The sequence below is a fragment of the Mesoplodon bidens genome (genome assembly GCF_964165515.1).
Source record: "Mesoplodon bidens genome assembly, chromosome: 8".
Lineage (NCBI taxonomy): Eukaryota > Metazoa > Chordata > Mammalia > Artiodactyla > Ziphiidae > Mesoplodon > Mesoplodon bidens.
In genome coordinates, this window is record NC_138165.1 from 13,260,850 (window position 1) to 13,283,121 (window position 22,272).

Below are 22,272 nucleotides of genomic sequence, written 5' to 3' on the forward strand. Positions count from 1 at the left end.
TGTTCCACAACAAGAGAAGCCACTGCAATCAGAGGCCCATGCAGCGCGACGAAGAGTAGCCCCCATTCGCTGCAACTAGACGAAGCCTGCCCACAGCAACGAAGACCCAACGCAGCCAAAAATCAATCAATAAATAATAAAATAAATTAAAAAAAAAAAACAATTTCCACCAGAAGGAACCAGGGTTTCTCAGATAAATAAATGATCCCATTAAGAGGCAGGAGATACACACAGGAAGACTGAAATATCTTGTTATATCAGAGAGCAAGGAAGCCTCCAAAGACCGGTAAGTCCATGCCAAAGGGATTCAAGCATCAGTTTGAAGAGGAGGCTCCTACCAGCCAACATGAGAAAAATTTGAACCTCATTAAGAATAATAATTGCAATGGATTGGAACATATTAAATGTGTTTAAATGTAAAAGTTCACAATAATATATTTTTTAAAATACTTAGTCACCATAGGAGGATGCTAAAGAACTAACTCATCACTTTGAAAGCTATTAAACAGAAGAAAAGAATCAAGGTTTTTCTTTATAAATTGTACCACAGCTAACCAGGAGGTGAGAGAAAGTTTCTTTTTATCGAATTATTCTACTAGTAAATGAGGATAAAAGGATACAGTGAGAATATTGCCCCCTAGATCCACAAAGAATTAATGGATCTAGGCAATAATCATTATCCTGCAAAGGCAGACAACCTAATAATATGTGCATACTGAAGGAAATATATAATGATATCATCCAGAAGATATTCTTGCTCAAAAATAAAATCTGAATCTAATCAAGCTTCTAGATCTAAACACCAAGTTAAAGGAAATATAAGCAGAGAGAAACATGGTAAACAACACCACAGGATTCAATCAGAAAAGTCTAGAATATGAAAGACTTTATAGGACAATCTATTTTCTTCAACAAATACATTGCAAGGGAAATAAAAGAGACTTACTAGCTTAAAGAGAATTAAGAGACATAGCAGCAAGTTACAGTGTATTTACTTACTTGGATTCCTATTCAAAGTGTAAAGAAATTATGGCCCAATGTGAAAATTTTGTATTAAAGACTTATTAATATTTGGGGTATAATAATGATATTATTATGTTTTTAAAGGGTCTTTATCTTTCAGAAATAGATGTTGGAATCATAGGATGTCTGGCGATGGAATAAAAATTCATATTTGAAGGCAAGACAAGAAAAATTTAAACAGAAAACATTTTCTCTGCCCTTTGGCCTCTCCCCCAGTCCCTCACAACCAATGTGCATTGTGCATCTCCATCCTGCATTAACCAGACCTCCTCAATGGCAGAAATACCTGTTCAACCTTAAAGATCCACTTGTCTCCTTCTGGCACCATGTAAATCCTTACAAGGTAACATACCTTTCTCAATCCCTTAAGGGGCCACAGAAACCCACCACTCACCTTGTACGTACAGCATCTCGGGTGAACTCTATGTATGAGGCCAATATATCATTTCCCTTAAAGATAGTGATTGGTGCAAAACAGATTGGTCAGACCACCTGGAGAGGTACTGGGCAGCAACCATTGGAAGTTCTTAGCTGAAATATTTACTTATGCCCTTATAATGTTTATAGCTATATTACTTGTATTCTGCCGATTTTACAAGATTATTGTGCCTTGCGTTACTAAATGTGTGACTGAGCCTCTGATAAAAATAATGATGACTAGGCGACTTGAAAAGATTAACCAAATATATGGTTCTACAAGATACATGATTGTAATAATGTCTAACTCTAGATACAGGAAGAAGCAATAAGAGGGAACCATTTCCTGGACCATCACAGACTAGTAAGACAGGTAATTCAGAGACTTTTGGTTACTGTTAAAAGGTCTAGTCCAGTAATAGCACATTGAATGGCCTATCAATGAAATCCTCTCCTGACCTGCGAATGAGAATTCCCAGGGACAAATTGGTCACAAAATGCCTCCTAAACCTTTGTCCAAATTAAGACTGAAAGGGAAGAGATTATAAAATGAAGAATGTTGCCCACCATCCAGTTCTACAAGAATCAACTCATTAGCCACTTCCGTCACTGACCTACAGTACATACTGAAAGGAATTCAGGGCAGAGATCGAGATGAGGCATTTAGTGCTCTGGGAAAACCAACAGAACTGACCCTCAGATAGTTAGATATTTTCAGGAGAAAATTTTATGAACCCAGTTTCTTGCATCTTCCCATACTTAGAAAAACACTGAAACCATTAACTAAGATATCTGTTCCTCCCAAATTGCAGTAACCCTCTACCAAGATGTGTGTTTGATTACATGTAACCCTTCATCAAAAATCACATATATACTGACCTCCCCCTTTACCTTTTTGGAACAGTTTTCTGAAAGTCTGTCTCCTGGGTTATAATTCTCAGATTGGCTTGAATAAAATTTGCCATTTCTTTCTTAGATTTACTATTGATTAATTTTCATTGACACTGGGATTTGTGTCTAAATAATATGAAAATTGTGAGGAAGTAAAAACAGATAAACTAAGGTTGGTTATTAGTAGATAATTTTTAAATCTGGGCAATAAATACATAGGGATTTACTACACTATTCTTTCTAATTTTGTGTATGTTTGAAATTGCTCAGGGTAAGTTTTTAAAAAATGTATATATATTTTAAATTAAGTCGAAGAGAAGTAGTTTTTGAGGAAAAAAAAGCTTATATAATATCATATGCCAAAATAAATTTCAGATGAATTAAATAGTTAAATGTTTAAAAAGGATATCACACAAAAAAATAGCCTACGTAGGTGAATAAATATTTTTATATTGGCAGTAATATATTTCCCATCTTAAAAGCAACAAAATAATCACAAAGGAAAACATACAGACTGTATAAAAGTTTGAAATTCATGTATCTTTAAAAATAAAAAACTGGATAAAATATTTGTACAAACTCTGACATATTAATGGTTAATGATATTCCTTCATAAAAGGCATGCACAAGTCAATGAGAAAAATACAAGGACCTCAAGGAAAATAGGTATAAAAAGAAAATTCGCAAAACAGGGAATATAAATGGGTAATAAAGTTATAAAAATATTAGTCTCCATGGGTAATTATGGAAATGCAAATAAAATAAATATATAATTTACATATTTAAAAATTTATAATATTTAACACCAGCATGGATGCTTTCTATAGGCACTATAATAGACTGCTGTTAAAAATGCAAAACAGGACAGATTCTCTATAGGGTAAGTGTGGCTTTATATAGTAAGAAACATTTATAAACACATATTTATACTTTCTGAGGCAGTCATTCTACTTCCAGAAATTCAAGGAAAGTACAGGAGGTTGTATGCAAAAATGGCTGCAGCTGCCCTCACTCCTCCCAGTATTCAGGCGCCTTCTCAAGGTGACTTGGCTCCCCCTCCCATCAGGAGGTAGAGCCTATTTCTCCATCCTTTGAATCTGGCTTTGGCCATGGTACTTTCTTTAGCCAACTGGACTTGAGAAAATGTGATGTGAGAAGAGAATTAAAAACTACTTGTGAATGGGGCCTGCCCTCTCCTGCTCTTGGGGACACTTCTGCCACCATGTATAAGTCTGGGCTAGACTCCTGGAGGATGAGAGACCAGATGGGGAGAAGCCAATGACCTCAGCTGTGCCAGTCCTTCCAGACACGTGAGTTAGGCCATCCTAGACCACTCAGTCCTGGCAGAGCCAACACAGACCAGAAAAACTGATGCTCTGTTGACCTACAGAATCATGAAAAATAGTAAATGTTTGTAGTTTGAAGTGGTTTCCTAATGAAAGCTAAATTACTTAAAGTAATCAGAAAAAGGGACAATTATATGTGCAAAGATGTTCATTTTTATATCATCTATATTAATAACTTGGAAATAACATAAATGTCCAACAAGAAAGAATGGTTAATAACAACTGCAGATTTGAAATCATAAAATCATTAAAAATCATATTTTCAAGACATAATGATATTTTATCATGGATAACATTACCAATGATAAAACATTTTAATGACACTGGAAAATGTTTACAATGGAAAATTAAAGAAAGCAGATTATAATTATATGCAAAGTATGATTTTCAATTATGCAAATATGTGTGTCTTGTATCACAGATGGAGATTTGACCTGAAGACTTATTTTAAAAATCATTGTTTTAAAATTTGCATGCAATGTCTCACTTTGTGTCTGGGGAGACTCTTCCTGGTTTCTGTGTGGTCCCTTGAAGTTATGCAATGTAAAGCAAGAGTGAATATGTAAATGTGTTGAAGCAATCTACATGCAGAAGGATCTGACTAAGAGGTTCTGTTTAATAAATGTAAAACAGCTGCATTTTAAAATTACGTCTCTGAAGATCAGTTCCTTTAGAGAATATTTTTTCTCTAAACCTGGACTTAGATGGCTATATACCTTCAAATCACTGCTTGTCCTTAAAGAGATGTGATGTTGTTCTTGAGCAGTTTTTTTGCAGAAGGTGTAGCTAGAATATGGAGGGATTTGATCTTCTGTTCATGTGACATTGGAAGTGATCTGGAAATCAAGGTCCATGTTGGGCTTGATGCAGCAATAGTCTTGACTTTGGGAAATATTCTCTAAGACTAGTATGAGTGAGTCATCTTCCCCCATGGCCAGATAGACCATGCCCATGTAGGTGGGGTTGGGGTCTTCTATTCTCTGTAGGGAATGGAAGTCCCTGCTTTTAATCATTTTGTAAAAGGGGTTAACACAGAGGCAGTCAATGAAAAGTGAAGAAGGCAACTCTTGGACTCTCCTGGAGTGGGTGGATTTCCATTCCCTTCAAGGCTGTGGCCAGTTCAACTTTATGAGTAGGCATTTCTAGAAGCAGTTTTAAGTTGTTTTCTATGTTACATTTCTCTTCTGTGTCCCCTAAACTTCAGTGAATTCTTCTGAAAAACACAGCCTTTTTTCAGCTGTGCATTGGGGATTTAGAAAAGGGCTGTCCCAAGAACTGGAGGGAAAGGCCACAGGATAATCAGTGTTCTGTTCCAAAAGGTGGAGTGATGATATCACTAGTGGTCACCAAGGGAGGACCAGGGGAAGAAGCATCTAATGGGTCATGTCACAAGGCTAACGGCTGCCACAGCATGGTTGTATGCAGTGGGTGCCACAGAAGAACAGACCTATTTCTGAGCATTTATGAGACTGAACCTCTGAAAAACTCTCAGAAGCTTCTGAGGAACACTATCTGGCAACTCCATTGTTGGAACTCAAGTTAGCATAACTGGACATTAAAAATGAAGGTCAAAGCAAGCAAGCTGCAAGACCAAGCCCAAGGAATTGCAAGGCGACTTGGTGGAGCCCTTGAGTATGGGCTGGGCTTCCTGTCTTCCTTCTAATGAACAGAATAAGATGGAAGTAACCGTGTGTAACTTCCAAGGCCAGGACACTGGGACTCCCTCCTTGCCCTTTTGAGAATCATCACTCTGGGGAAGCCAGTTGCCATGTTGTGAGGACACTCAAGCAACCTTATGGAGAGACACACATGGTGAGGACCTGGGAATTCCAGCCAGCAGCTGTAGGGGTGGGCCTTCTTGGAAGCAGGTCCTCCAGTCCCAGTCAAGTCTTCAGATGAGTACAGCTTACTGACACCCAGATTGCAACTTCATGAATGACCCTGAGTTAGAACCACCCAACTAAGGCACTCCTGAACTCCTGACCCACAGAAACTGAGACAATAAATGTTTATTGTTTTTTTTTAAAAAAAAAACGAAAACAAATGAAGTTTAAAGAAAACTAACAAGGTGACCTTATTTTTTAGCCTCAGGCAAACAAGGGCTGCTGGGGTTGATAGTTTATGTGCAAATATGTAAACATCTATGCAGAAAAAAGACTAGAAGGAAATGCACCAAAATGTTAGCCAACTGGGTCAATCCTTCCTGTGAGAATATTAGAAATTTTTATTTTCTTTTATATTCTTTCCACATTTTTGCAAAATTTCTAACATAATAATCAGAACAAATATTACTTTCAAAAACTGATCAGATGGCCTTATTTAAGCATAATGTGTAGATGTGTGAAAGGCTGAAACTCCCCAGAACTCTTCTATCTTATCCCATCTGCTTCAGAGATTGTCTAACTCCTCCTGGGAAGTCTATATTTTGCATTTACAGTGATATAATTTTTCTTTCTCATTTCTTTCATCTCTCTTAAAATATTCTCTTCTATGCTGCCATCCTAAGATTCTTTCAGGAAAACTTACATTTTAACAGAGGTTTGAGTTAAAGAACTGCAACTGAAACTGTGCCTCTCAGATTGAGACTTGAACCCACATGCCAGTACTCGAATCCAGCCAAAACCCAGATTGAGACTTGAATCTATGGTCTTTTAACTGAGATCACACACCTGGTCTCAGGACTTAATGAAGTTCACGTTCTTGATGTCTCACTGAAGAAAGAATTCAGTGAGAGACAAAGTGATAGGTAAGAAGTGGATTTACTTAGAGAGAAACACACTCCACAGACAGAGTGTGGGCCCTCTCAGAAGGCAAGAGTGGCACCAGGGTACGGGGTTGTCAGCTTTTATAGGGCTGCGTAATTTCATAGGCTAATAAGTGGGAGGATTATTCCAACTATTTGGGGGAAGGGGTGGGGATTTCCAGGGATTGGGTCACCGTCCACTTTTTGATCTTTATGTTCAGCCTTGGAACTGTTATGGTACACGGGTGTGTCATTTAGCTTGCTGATGTGTTATAATGAGCATATACTGAGGCTCCAGGTCTAGTGGAAGCGGATTAGTCTGCCATCTTGGACCTATTTGGTTCTAATTAGTTTATGTCATGTCCTCAGGCGATGTCATTCTTTTAAAGGTTGTGCCCTGCCCCCTTCCCTCCTGTTTCACAAGGAACATCAGTGAGAATACAGTCAATAGCCAAAATCAAGGAAGGTATTTTGGATTGTTTGGCCTTTCCCAGAAACTAAAGAAATCATCCCCATAGGCCCCTGGATGTAACAGAATTTTCTTTTTGAACACATTGCATATAAAGCCAGATTCCTCGAAACTTTTTTGGAGGTTAGAACTGCAAAGGACTTGATGGATGATTTGAGGGACCTGCTTTCCTCCATACTCCTCCTGCATAGGACTGCCATGTGGCAGCCATGTATACAGGCTGAGGACCACCAGCTTGCATCTGGGAAGACAGGCATCTAAGGCTAGCTCAGAGCACCTTGGCTTTCCCTTCATGGCACTCTGTAGATGGAAGTGATTTCCCAGTCCCCAAATCCTAAGAGAAATGAACGAGTTCCTCTTTCATTTTCTGTCCCACAGCCAGTATGTAAATACTAGTGAGCTCAGGAAGGTGACACAAAAAGTGGAAGAAAGGGTGCAGATAGGGAAGGTAATGTTCCTGAAGGCAAACTGCCTGCTGCATAACTTGACAGAGGGGAACCTTATCAACCACACAGCACAGATACCACTGCTCTCCCCTCCTGTGCCAGTGGTGGCCTTCATCAGTCAGTCAGGGGCTGTGTCTCAGCACACCAGGCAGTCTCATGGCCTTCCCCGATACCCTACTGCTGGCAGCCAGTGCCCACTGGTTGCAGTCAGCCTGGAAAAGAACAGCCTTCTGCCATTTCCAGCCCAGAGTAAACATTCTCCATCATTGGTGGTGCACCTGAAACAGAGCAGGGTCCTGTGGGCCCCTCCTGGGAACAAACACTTGCTGTGTCCCTGGTTCCTTATTTGTAGGAAATAGGTTTCATTCAGCCTCCTTGACCTTCCCTGAGCTCCAAAGGGCAGATTCAAACAAGTTCCAAAGGGCAGATTCCCTTGCTTAACAAGGAAAGGAGGGAATGCAGAAACAAAGGAGAAGCAGTCAAGAAGCAAGAGTGCAGCTGTGGGGCAGGGTCCTGGTTCCTCCTCAAGGACTATATATAACAATATCTTTGAGTTCTTCTGTAAGAACTAAGGTCTCTACCCAGGTGGAGGATGGTAACTTCAGGCTGAGCACAAGATTCCTGGAGCACCACCTTGTTACCTCACCACCAACCAATCAGAAGAAAGTCACACACCCTGAAGCCTTCACCCTAAATTTTGCCTATAAAACTTCTCCCCAGAAATGATTAGGGAGTTTGGATTTTTGCATATAAGCCACCCATTCTCCTTGCTGGGGACTGCCATAAACCTTCCTTTGCTCCAAACTCTGACATTTAGGTTTGTTTGGCCTCACTTTGCATCGGGCATACAAACTTGTGTTAGGTCACACACCTTCAAATTAAGGTGTCTCAAAAGAGTCAAAAGTGCAAGCAGGAAGCATATGATGGTAGGAAGCAGCATCACTGCTATCAGGCTTTAGCAAAGAGCAGAATGTAAGAAAGCATATTGATGAAGAGGGACAAGCCTACCTTTCATGAAGCAATAAAATCTGAGCAGTTTGCAGGTAATAAACCTGGTTAATCTACATCCAACCCTGAGAGATGGATAGTATCAACTTCACTTTATAGTTGAATATCAAAAAGGTTCAGAAAGTTTATGTCATGATTCAAGGGGCAGAGCTGGGTGGGATTGGAACACAAATCAGTCTGATTAGAAAACTCAAGTTGTTTCAATGACACTAAATAGCAGGCATCTAAAAGATAAATATACCATGATTGACTGGGCTCATGAATAGAGCCATCTTAACCCAAATCATATAATCTCAAAAAGAACATACTGTCTTGGGCTAGGGCTGAATAAAAGAGAGTGCTGGGCTGTTCAGCACTCAGAAGTGCATTCTGAGCAAAGAATAGAGTTTAATCCCTCAAACAGAAGCTCTTATCTGTACATGGTTAGATGGAGGTTTTTACCAACCACTTCAGTGGTTGGTAAAAAAATCACCTTAATCACCATTCAGCTCCTCTCCAGCTATTATCTGTTAAGCCTCTCTCTTAGTCATTGAATATTTCAGACATGAAGTCATGGAATGCAGAGTTATAGGCTGAGTACTAGCCTTTTGGTTTCCATTTAAATTTACAGCTTGCTGGTATGAAAAGAGTCCCGGGGTGCTAACTAAGGTGGTGATTATACTGTCCATCAATTAGTTTGCATTTCGGCACAGTGTTCATGGCCCCTCTCCCTCATAACAAAGGGCTGTTTAACTCAACACATACACACACGCATGCTTTCTCCCAAGCATTTTTACTGAGTTACAGAGTGTGTGTCCCCCAGATGTGCCTGCCACAATACATTAGTTGTATTGGAAAAATGATCAGAGACATATTTAAGTTAGTCAACTCCCATAGCTGAGACCAGTTTTTCACTACAATACTATTTTTTCACCACCCTGCTTTAGAATTAATTATCCTGTTGCCATGTTACATTCCTCTCCACCCTTAAAATTTGCAAGGGAGGAAACCTTTGAGAGTTTTCTAGGGAAAATCACTTGTAGGGAATCTTCATTTCTGAATGTGGAAAGGCTTTGTGTCCTTTTTAGATGATTAGGATGATAAGCATCAGGAAGCTGGAAGTGGTAGAGACATAGGGTTGTCAGATAAAATACAAGATGCCCAGTTAAATTTGAATTTCAGATAAACAATGACTTTTCTTTTTTTACTGTATGTCCCATGTGACATTGAGACATATACTAAAAAGAGTATGCATTGTTTTTCTGAAATTCAAATTTTGCTGGATGTCTTTAATTTGCAAAATCTGCCAACCCTAGACAGACAGAGAAAAAGGAAGGAGGATGAGATTCATAGGTGTTGCAGACACTAGAAGGTGATATAATTGTGCAATCTATTAGAACAATATACCAAATAGGCATAAGCTGCCCACCTCTGCTTTAATTTATGCATTGTGATCATTTTAAAGTAAAGAAAGGAAAGAAGGAATTTGGGGAAACGAATGAACATACTTCAAAGGACATGGAGGTTTCCGGACATTTTCTGGGAGGACCATTCCATCAAATTCTAGGAATCCCTAGTCTTGTAACCACCAGTCTGCAAGAAAATCCAACATAGAAGTCAAACTCCCCTGATAATATAGGAGATGAAGGGAAATACTCTTCCAAACTGAAAATGAAGATTCATACTGCTATGCAGCTCTAGCAGCTTTCCTAAGCTGATCTTCATTTTTTGAATAAAACCTGGTGTGATACTATAAGTCTACCTAATATGTCCTCATAACCACTATAGAAAAGCACCTTTATTAAATAATCAACGAATTTGTTGAAGGCTACCAAATATACAGTATTGTGCTCAGAATTAAGGTAATAAGATGAAACACAATAATTTGTACCCCCAAAATACAAGAGACAAAAATAACTATGATAGTACAAAATATACGTGTTGTAACAAAAGCATGAATAAAGTGCAAGTGAGCCGCCTGCGGAAGGTAGGAATGGGTCACACCTTCACCAAGGTGAAGTCTGACCATAACCTTGAAGGAAGGGCCTGATGTCACTATGCAGGCAGCAAACAGTAGATACTCCAGGGTTATGAACAAAGACAGAAAGAGTGAAATGGCAACATGGCCCGAGAAGCACAGAGCAGTGTAGTGAGTAGAGAGTTTGGTAGCTGAGAACATGGGAGAAGGAGTAGCTAAGAGTCATATTATGGAGGAATTTTAAGGCTAAGATTATATATTTTGGCAGTTAGAAGTTATCAAAGATTTTCAAAGGCAAGAATACTCATAAGGTCTGTTTTCTAAAAAGGTTCCCGTAGAAAGCAATGTGAAACTAGCCTGCAGACTTTAGAGGTCAGGACACTAGCTTCGGAGTATACTAATTATCCAGGGGCCATGTTTATTCCAAAGGAGAAACAGAAGGAAAGAGACCCATTAGAGAAGACTGACAATGGCTGGTCAGAGAGGCAAAAAAATACGAAGAAACTGGAGTCACAAGAATCAGTGAACAAGAAAGGGGAGTCAAGGAATGAGAGCTGTCAGGTAGGCAGCTCTCAAGAGGGGCAGTGGAATTAGCAATAAAGCATCCCAGGCAGAATGTTCAGAGGACAATTTTAGATCAGTGGTAAGGGCTAGGGCTTGGTGAGGAGTGAATGAAAGTGGTTCTGCTTCCAGTAATGTAACTGATGAAAACACAGCAAACACCCTTTAAAACATGTATGTCACTTGAAAGAAAGGGAAAAATCCTAAGTGCTAAGAAAACCAAATGACCAACCCAAGAAGGAAACAGAAAACCAGACAGGAAAGCAAATGCTGGATCAGTAACTATGCTCAGGGAATTTTCCCATTCCAGGGACCTAGAACTTGGGGAACAGGGCACAAAGCCTCCACAAGGTGGGGAGCTGGGACTTAGATGCCCATGAAAACCCAAGAACTTTGTAGATGCTCCATGAAATGATGGATTAGAAAAAAAAAATTCTATTCACCTACAAAGGAAGATGATGCAGAAAGATATCAGTTTCAGCTCTTCTTAGGAAAACAAAACCTCTCCATACCCTGGCCATAGTAGCCAGATAAAATCCAGGACAAATATTTCATAGGACAAATTAAAACTAATAAAAGTGTTTATTATTTACCTGAAAATCAAATCTAACTGGGTGAAAATCAAAATTTTGTTCCCTAGAGCTGTTATATTGACTTTCCTACTGCTCCCCCCAAACCAAGAATTTTTAAATACAGACCTATTCCATGTGAGCCTGGGGCTTAAATTTATACAACGCCAGGGTTTGGAAAACCATGAGCCAAAACACTAACTGAATGTTGTCCTAATTGGGTAGCATCCCAGGGTGTGTAGTAGAAGCAAATGCAAAGGAATAAACACCCCAAGCTCTCAGGATTGCCACAGATAAAGAGCAGTCAGATATAAATTCTCCACACAAAATAACTGATAAAAATGTTGAATCACTATATTGTACACCTGGAACTAATATAATACTGTAAGTCAACTATACTTCAAAATGCTGGAGAGGGTGTGGAGAAAAGGGAACCCTCTTGCACTGTTGGTGGGAATGTAAACTGATACAGCCACTATGGAGAACAGTATGGAGGTTCCTTAAAAAACTAAAAATAGAATTACCATATGGCCCAGCAATCCCACTCCTGGGCATATACGCTGAGAAAACCAAACTTTTGGTAATTCAAAAAGAGTCATGTACCACAATGTTCATTGCAGCTCTATTTACAATAGCCAGGACATGGAAGCAACCTAAATGCCCATTGACAGATGAATGGATAAAGAAGATGTGGCACATACATACAATGGAACATTACTCAGCCATAAAAAGAAACGAAATTAAGTTGTTTGTAGTGAGGTGGATGGACCTAGAGTCTGTCATACAGAGTGAAGTAAGTCAGAAAGAGAAAAACAAATACCGTATGCTAACACATATATATATGGAATCTAAAAAAAAAAAAAAGGTTCTGAAGAACCTAGGGGCAGGACGGGGAGAAAGATGCAGACTTAGAGAATGGACATGAGGACACAGGGAGAGGGAAGGGTAAGCTGGGACAAAGTGAGAGAGTGGCATGGACATATATACACTACCAAATGTAAAATCGGTAGCTAGTGGGAAGCAGCTGCATAGCACAGGGAGGTCAGCTCGGTGCTCCGTGACCACCTAGAGGGGTGGGATAGGGAGGGTGGGAGGGAGGGAGATGCAAGAGGGAGGAGATATGGGGATATATGTATATGTATAGCTGATTCACTTTGTTATAAAGCAGAAACTAACACACCATTGTAAAGCAATTATACTCCAATAAAGATGTTTAAAAAAAAGAGGTTAGCTTAAAAAACATATATGAGGATACAGGCCACCAGAGGAAAGAGTTTGTAGAAATTAAACCTTCAAAAGTAGACTTCGGAGAATTTCATATATCAAAATTTGTGAAAGATAACAAAATACAAATAAGAAATCTTTAAAAACCAAATTAGACTTTTAGAAATTAAAAGGTAATCACTGAAATATAACTGAAATATAATTATTGAAATTAAAAGTTTTAAAAAGAAAATTGGACAGAATATAGAAGAGAGAATTAATGAACAGGAAGATAGACTTTTTTTAAGTTTATAGAATGTAGCAAGTAGAACCAATGAGATGAAAAATATGAAAAAGACTTAAGAGAAATGGAAAATGAAATGACATTTAACACACATCTAATTGGAGTTCTAGAAAAAGACAATATTTAATAATATAAATGACCAAAAAATGTCCTTGATAAAAACCATGAATCCTCAGATTCAGAAATACAAAAATTTTAAAAGAAAATGTCTGTTTGTTTTTTTAATCCACACCTAGACATACCATAGCAATACTACAGACCACCAAAGACAAGCATGACCTTAAAAGCAGCCAGAGAGAAAGCACCTTCCAAAAAACATATTAGAAGGACATCTACAAAGAAATTAGAATTAGAATAACAGAATATCTCTTAGAAGCCATGAGAAAGTAACTTCAACTTACAATTTCATATCTAGCTAAATCCCCACTCAAGAATGAGATCAAAGAAATATATTTTCTGACAAAAATTTTAGTTTACTATGAATAGACTTTCACTAAAAGGATAACTAGACAAAGTCTGAAACGAATGGTCAGCAAAGAGATTGTTAAATGCATAGGTGAATCTAATCAAACTGGTGATAAGAAACACAATATGATAGTGTCAAATTAGGGAAGTACAAAAACAAGAGAGAACTAAAATACTGTACAATGATAAAGAATTAGTGAGGGTTTTTTCATATCAGAAGAGATAATTATTAAATTAAGTTAAGCGTGCATATAGAATTTTGAGTAGTTAGTAAAAGAATAAAAATAGTCTTTTAAAAAATAGAGGATGGGACTTCCCTGGTGGTACAGTGGTTAAGAATCCGCCTGCCAATGCAGGGGACACGGGTTCGATCCCTGGTCCGGGAAGATCCCACATGCCACAGAACAACTAAGCCCGTGTGCCACAGCTACTGAGCCTGTGCTCTAGAGCCCACAAACTACAACTAATGAGCCCACAAGCCACAACTACTGAAGCCCGTGTGCCTAGAGCCCATGCTCCGCAACACGAGAAGCCACTGCAATGAGAAGCCCATGCACAGCAACGAAGAGTAGTCCCCACTCGCCACAACTAGAGAAAGCCCGCACACAGCAATGAAGACCCAACACAACCAAAAATAAATAAATAAATAAATATTTTTAAAAATAGAGGAAAAATGAATTAAAGCCAAACTCACAGTAGTTAAGAATAAGAAAAGCTCTTTGAAACTAGGCTTAATAATTATAGATGCCGTTATATCCAAATATTTAAGTTCTGTTAATCACAAGACCATTAAAAGTTTTGTTTTGTTTTTCTAAGTAAAACAACAACAACAAAAAACAACTACAGAATGAGAGAAGTATTTGCAACATATAGATCTATGCAAAGTAAACATCCATATTGTAAGACACCTACAAGTCAGAAAGAAAAAGACAATTCACAGAAAAAAAATATGGGAAAAAGACAGAAAAAAGCAATTCATAAAAGAGGAGATGTAAGTGACCAACAGATAGAAGATAACCTGCTCAATCTTAATCATAATCAAAACACCTCTCTGAGGTTCCATCTCCTACCATCTATCAAATCAGCAAAAATTAATAAATCTGGACAATATCAATTGTTGGCAAGGATGTGAAGCAGTATATTACTCTTATGTAGGACTGGTGGTAGTATAAATTGGTTCAATGATTTGAAGAACAAATGGAAACCTCCAGTAAATCTGACAAGGCATAATCCCCACAATTTATCAATTCTACTCCTAGGTGTATATCCTTCACAACTCTTGCACGTGTACACAAGGAGACATGATCATGGCAACATTATTTGAAACAAGAAAACATTGATTTGTAGTGACAAATGTCAATCCATAAGACGCTCCCTCTGAACCGCCTGGTAAGAAATTAACTGCATTAGAGGCTTCTCCCCAGGAGGAGGGGCTGCACCTCTCACGGTCCCGCAAACCTCCATGTATGAGGCAGCTTATGTTCCCAACAGCTACAAACAGATCACGCTTTACCCTTAGACTGTTTGATGCCAAAGCAGTCTGTTCCCAAGTCCTCCAAGGCTCTTCTCCTGTTCAGCTCTCAGAAAGGGAAAGCAACAAGGTGGGAACATCCCACTGACGGAATCTGTCTGCAGAAGACCTGTCCCACAATGCTTCCACATGCACTGGAGCTCAAGCACGCCTCTAGAAAGGATGCTGGACTCTGACCACTTTCCTGCCAACGGATCCCTTTGGGCACCAAGTGATACTGACAACTCTGTCTTGACCCCCTGACACAAAATTGGCAAGTAAAGTAGATGTCCGTCAACAGGAGAGTGTGGAAACAAATTGGGGAATGTCATACAGTGGAACTACACCAGCATGGACGAACCTCAGCAACCCAATAATGAATGAAAATACCAAGAGGCCAAGTGATAGAATGACACATACAGTATAATACCATCATGTAAAGTTGAAAAATAGGGAAAACAATATGATGTAATGATTAGGCATGCATGCATAGCTAGTATGACTATAAAGAATGATATAGAAATGGTCATTATCAAATCCAAATTGAAGATAGTGGCTGCATCATTGTATATTTGAAGGAAGTGAGATGCAAGTGGACAGGAGCATCAGTTTTGTTGGTAATGTTTTATTTGATAAGCTGAGTGGTGAAACACAGGTCTTTACTGTGCCCGTTTCTCCACGTTCCCTTCTGAAATGTTTCACAATAAATGTTTTAAATGAATGGGTATGAGGTAAGGAAGCAGAGTCAGGACATACCGCTCTTGGAAAGGAGGAAATTCACAAAGATTGACGAAGGTTTCTCCTAGGTCAGAGATGTAGAGACCCTTGGAAATCACCCCCATGGGAGTCAAAAGGAAGGGAAACATTCTCCAGAATGTTCTGGACTCATTCTACAGCACTGTGATGATTATGAATCAAATCAGATCGTCACCAGCCTAGGAAGTATATAATTAATATATACATTTTAATTAATGAAGCAATCTTCTGCAATAAATAATCCATGTTGCCTATCTTTTAATGTACCAAATAACCTCTATATACAATATCAGTTCACTGGCCAAAAAAACCCACAAAAAAACAAACAAAAAAACACTTTCTAGATTACCTATGCAAATGTCAAAATTTAGTATGGAATTGCACTGATATTCATTACATATACTTCTGGTCTTGTCTGGTAGCTCTGTCTTGTAAGTATTTTCCCAGTGGATGGATGAATAAATGGGATGAGTGAGAATCACTTAAAGAATTAGTGTGTGCTGAAATGGCTCAAATTCATGTTGACTGCAGCCAAAGCACAAATTGCAACAAATATGAAGACCTACCACCCATCAAGCCCTGTGCTAGACAGTAGGGATATGAAGACAGTTAAACTGCTTCCTAAGAATCCACAGCATAATTGCATCATTACACTTACTACCTTTTATGGAAACGACTCCCCCATTCTCCTGCGCCCTTTGTGAAAACAAGGATTTTGCTCCATTTCTCTCTTTATCTCTACTCAGCAAGTAGGCACAGATATAGGTAGATCAATGTGACAGTTAAACTGTAGAGTCAAATACAAGTTCTTTGGGGGCCCTCTGGTATTTGAGGATCTTTTGCAATTATGTGCATATCTGTTCATATGGACACCAGAGATTTCTTTACAGCTGTAAGAGCAGCAAATGTTAGCAGCTAGATATGTCTCTGCTTTCCCATAGTAAAGTGTTCTGATTGTTTTCTTTCCTTCTACCTGTCTTATTGAAGTTCTTTTCCCCCCTTCAGACAATATGATTACTTTACGAGAAAAAAATACGTGTTTGTTGTATAAAAATATTTTATAAATACTGTATTTAAAAAGAAATTCTAACATTATTTTAAGAGATATAATATTTTTACCTTTCTCCACCATCCTCCTCCACAGCTGCATCTGGTTCTGTGCTTTCTGGCCACCAAGAGTGAGGGTCCTAAAATTCGGTCTAGAATCCAAGTCCATTGCAGGACGCCAGCCAAGAGCTGGGAAGACTCTGGAATAGTGTTTCTAGAGCAGGCCAGAGTCAGACACCGACTGCCCTGTCCACAGCCAGCCATCCCCTGCTCCTGCCTGGCTGTGCCTGGCGCCAACAGACTGGGAGGCGAGGAAGACAAGCACGTGGGCACAGCTTCCTGCCAGGGCAGGAGCCAGCCCCCGAGGCCATGGCCTGAGAGCCTGCTCTGAGAGGCTGTGGTTTGTCCAGTTTAACCAGTTCAACCAGCGGGAACACCACACCTCAGCACGTAAGGGACCAGAGGGGGGTGGCAGGACTTTAACAAGTCAGACGTCTGCTTAACAAAGCCACCTTGAATTCAAACTCTTCCAGGGCAGAATCACCATCCATCACCTCTATCATGTAAATGGAAAACCTATTACAGCAAGATGCCTTTCTCCATTCAGTGATTAACACATCTATCCTGGTTCAACCCTCATTCGCAGATCAGCCCAAGTCATATTTCACCATTTTATCCAGATGAATATATAGAAAGCCTTGTCTTAGAATTAGGCAGTCTCTGCCTGCTTTTTTTTGCTTTTTTTTTCTGCCTGCTGTTTTCTGCAGCAACAACTCAGAGAATGTGCGAATCAGTCAGTAGGAGGGGAGGGGAAGGAAAACATGGTTGATACACCCTAAAAAGGGGGGCTGGGGAATTGAAATATTTATAACTAGAGCATAGTCTTCATGGAGTGGGGCTAAAATATTTCACAAGCAGGCGAAACTGTAAAAATTCAAAATCAAGATACTCATACGTTTCACATTGCCTCTGAAATACTGACAGGAAAGACTAGTTTCAGAGCACCCTTTATAATGTGGAGATAAAGTAGTGAGAAGTCTAACTGCCGAGGAACTGGATTCCTGGCTTCCAACAGTGCTTGGTCCATTCATTTATGGCAGTAAATAAATGTTATGAAAGTTCATGTAGAAACCATTATCTAAATGGCTAAATATGAAAGGCTTGCATTATGGCCAGGCATGCATTTCTGGCAGGGAAGTACAAGTTTGCTCACAATGTCTTTTTTTAGATTACTTTGAGGAAGAATGTCATCACTGGAATACTGCAAACCATAACAAGTTTTGTCTTTTTTTTTAATTATGGAATGAGAAATGACATCAGTTTACATGTCATCTGAGAAGAAAGGAATTTATTTTATTGAAAGGCATCCAAATCTCCCTTTCTTTGAGAGGCTTTGTTACTGAAACAAACTTTATCATTGTCAATAGTTTGACCATTTATGGGATTGGTAGCTAAATAAAAGTTTGTTTCATCAAGTCTGTACATTTGTACATATTTTATTGACCTAGTCATTGTACCAGTATTATACACCCATGACAGTCTTAAGGCAATACTAACATTTAAAGACCCATTATTCTAAACTCAGTAGTAAAATGCCATGAAGAACGTGAGATCCTTTTATTTATCTCTGTGTGTGTGTATACTGTATATATATGAAATTACCTCAGCCCACCCCACAATTCCTCCATGACCTGCAAACTGTAGCTTCTGATGTTTTAATTGTCCTCAATTATATCCCCACTGCTACTGCCTGTGTTCTGTACCTTGGCATCTTTCACCTGAATTCATCCAATGACCTCCCAACCAATCTCCCCAACTTTAATCTTCCTGTCTACAGTCCACTTTCCAACCAACTCCACTATTCTACTCAAGTCATTTTTGAGGCTCCCGCAGCCTTGAAGACAAAGTCCAAAAGCCTTCATGTGGTACCCAAAGTTCTCATGACCTGGGTCAGTTTTTATCCTTCCAACCTCTTCACCCAATTCCCCCACTCACATTCCATAGGCCAACCACAGGGAAATAGTTGCAGTTCTGGAAAGCACCATACACTCTCTTACCTATAAGCCTTCACATCTTCAGCTTCCTCTGTCTAGAAAACACTTCTTCCCAACTTCCGTACCCCTCCCTGAAACTTTTACCTGTTAAACTCCTACTTGTCCCTTAGGACTTAACCCTGGCATTACTTCCACATGGAAGCCTTCTCTGACACACCCCTGCCCCTACACCTTGGTCAAATGTCCTCTGTATGCTCTCTGGGTACTATGTGCTTAACACATGTTTGTAGGATGAATCATTTACCCTAACAAACATCTCCAATTACATGAAACCTCTGATGTGACAATGATCATTGCTTGCCATCTCATGAATATGCCCTGTACATGCCCACCTCCACACCTTTGCTCACACTGTTCACCCACCTTGGGATGGTTTCCTTCTTCTTCAGAGATTTCTCTGAACATTTCAACTCTAGGCAGTATTTCTGACCTCTGAATTCATGGCATATTTTGTGTATGTTTCTCATTTGATATTTATTTATACACAGTGCCAGTGACATCATTTCTATTTTAAGTTTTGGGTTATTTAACTTTTTTATAGATATACATCTAAGTCCCCTGCTAATTATACTTTAAGCAACTTAAAAACAGGAACAGATATCACTTTGCATTCCTCTTCTTTCTCCTCCGAATTCACATAGTTCAGCACAGATAATCAATACACATCTTTTAACATTTGTTATATGATGATGAGAAGACTAACAAATGAAGAGAAGTCTATACAATGTAACAAATATGTGTCATTTTCAAGCAAATAAATTATTTCAAATGAGATCATAAACAAAATGAGAAATTCATGACCATGAACATAATTTACTGTAGGCTGGCACGTGAATGTAAAGCCTTGGGAAGCAGCAGCTGCAATGGAAACTCCAATTATCGTGCCAAGAGTGTGAATGCACTCAGCTGTAGGACAAGCCATATGTCAATCAAAAGTAGAATAAAAACAAGATATATACTCTCCATACCAATTTGTATGTATATTTAATCGAAGAACTCACAGTCATATGGCAACAGCAAAAGAAAAATAAAGGAAACATTAAGAAAATACAAAGCACTAAATGTCAGAGGCAAATCAAACAAATCATTAACACAATAACTGTAAGTGGGTTAAACTCCCCTAAAAACCATCTCACATTGGATCATAAACAAAATCCAATTATATGCCTCCTAGAAGAGATACACATTAAACAAAGTGACTCCAAAAGGCCTGCTCATCCCACAAACATTTTTTGTAGGGTATCTCCTATATACCAATATCACACTAGGTGACATAAAGGTTACACTTTAAAAGATAGACAGATATACGTGGCAAATGCAGATGAAAAGGAACCAAGAGTCACAATATTAACATTAAAGCAGTGCTAAAGGCAAAAGTATTATGTAAAACAAAAAATTGTTTCTTGTTTGTGTGTCTGTTAATGAAGAATACAATCCACTAGAATCCTCACTGGAAGTGATAAATATAGCTATCTATCTAGTATACTTGTTACAAGTATTAAACAAGAAAATTCATCTACAACACCTAACTCAATACCTGCCACATTTTACATGCTCAGAAACTATTGGTTGTTTTTTTTGTTGTTGTTGTTTTTTTGTGGTACGCGGGCCTCTCACTGTTGTGGCCTCTCCCGTTGCGGAGCACAGGCTCCAGACGTGCAGGCTCAGCAGCCATGGCTCACGGGCCCAGCCGCTCCACAACATGTGGAATCCTCCCAGACTGGGGCACAAACCCGTGTCCCCTGCATCGGCAGACGGTCTCTCAACCACTGCACCACCAGGGAAGCCCTATTGGTTGTTTTTAGTATCCGTATTAGTAATAGTAGTATTAACAAGATATAATAGTCATTGATATTAATGCTACAGATAACATAGAATTAAAGTATACAAAGGAAAACATTGCAAATACAGGAGAAATTTACAAAATCAAAGTAAGATAAGAATGAGTAAGCTTTACCACAGTTTTCTTTTTGTTCTTGAAGCAACAAGTGACCAAAAAAGGTAACAAGTTCTAAATAATAATGACTGATTATATCTGCTGTTTTTTGTGTGTATGTATATACGTACACATTTTTATATATTCTGCGAACTCTATGATCTACAAAATGATATACTTCCTTTTCCATAGCTATGGAATATTTACCAAATTTGATCATTTATAAAATAAAAATAAAAATTACCATTGTTAAAGCAAAAGATAGGCATTATTCTCTGACATCTACAAGAAAAAAACCTGGAAATAATTTAAGAAACAGTAGCAAACAAAACAAAACAATATTTGTTGACCTAAATAGCTCTCAGATCAAAGAGAATATCAAAACGAAACTTATAGAATAATTTAAAATAATAGTAGTAGAAACACTACATAGAAAAACTTGTGAGATGCAGGCAAAAACTGTACTCAGAGGTAAACCAACATCTTTGAATGATTAAAAAAAAAAAAGAATAAATAATAAATGAACAAATATTTATATTCAAAAGATAGAAATATAAACTTAGAAAAAGCATAGAAAGACTAATATGGATTGAAGTAGAAATGATTTTAAAGACAGAAAATATAAACAATTTAAAAATAAACTCAATGTCTTATCTCCACAAAGACAAAAATATACCCATGATAATACTATGATGAAAAAAGAAAATTCACAAATAGAAATTATAAAGTGGATATGAGAATTTATAGATATAGATATAGATCTTTATACATATATACACAAACATATATAGAAATATAAATGCACATAGAAATATATATAAATACAAACATATAAATGATATATAAATATATATATATGTGTATATATATATATATATATATATATGGAGAGAAAGAGAAAGAGAAGGATCTCTCATAAAACATACATTATACTTGACCTAATAATTTTGAAGAGCTCCATAGTCTAAAGACAAGTTTCTCTTGAAAAAAATTATTAAAATTAACTGAATAAAAATAGGAAAACTGGACAAGTTAAAGAAGAACTTGAGGAAATCTGACCCCCAATTCTTTTTTTAAAAGCTGTTACATTGTTACACAAAACTAATTTCAAGGGAAAGATAATTTCCATTCAATGATAATATCATCATCATCATCATCATCATCATCTTTACCATCATTAGCTCAACGGAAGCCACATTTATTTAATGCTTACAGTGAGCCAGGAACTGTGATAAGAGCTTTGCGTATATAATCTCATTTAATCGCACAAAATCTTTTACCATAGATGCTTGTGTTACATTTTATAGGTGATGAAAATGATGTTTAGACAAGTTGAATAACTAGCTCAAGGTTATAAAACTGGCAAGTGAACAACCCAGAATTCAAACTGAGGTCTGTGTATATCCCCAAAGCCCAGTTTCTAAAACAGAGAAAAAGATGAACACCTTCCAAATTAATTTTGTGAAACATGCATAAACCTGATAGCGATATTGATGAAGCTAGTAATTAATAAAAAAGGAAAACTACAAGCCAAGCTCACTTACAAAGCCTCCAATAAAAGAGAAAC

At 38.1% G+C, this 22,272-nt stretch overlaps 1 protein-coding gene across 1 annotated transcript in view; it reads right to left on the reverse strand.

Moving 5' to 3' along the window:
- Positions 1–16,970, reverse strand: part of NCKAP5 (NCK associated protein 5) — a 1,063,262-nt gene extending 1,046,292 nt beyond the window's left edge. Inside the window, exon 1 of the mRNA XM_081241961.1 lies at positions 16,788–16,970. The gene's annotated coding sequence lies outside the window, so the exon portion shown is untranslated. The remainder of the gene's footprint in view (positions 1–16,787) is intronic.
- Positions 16,971–22,272: the final 5,302 nt, after the last annotated feature.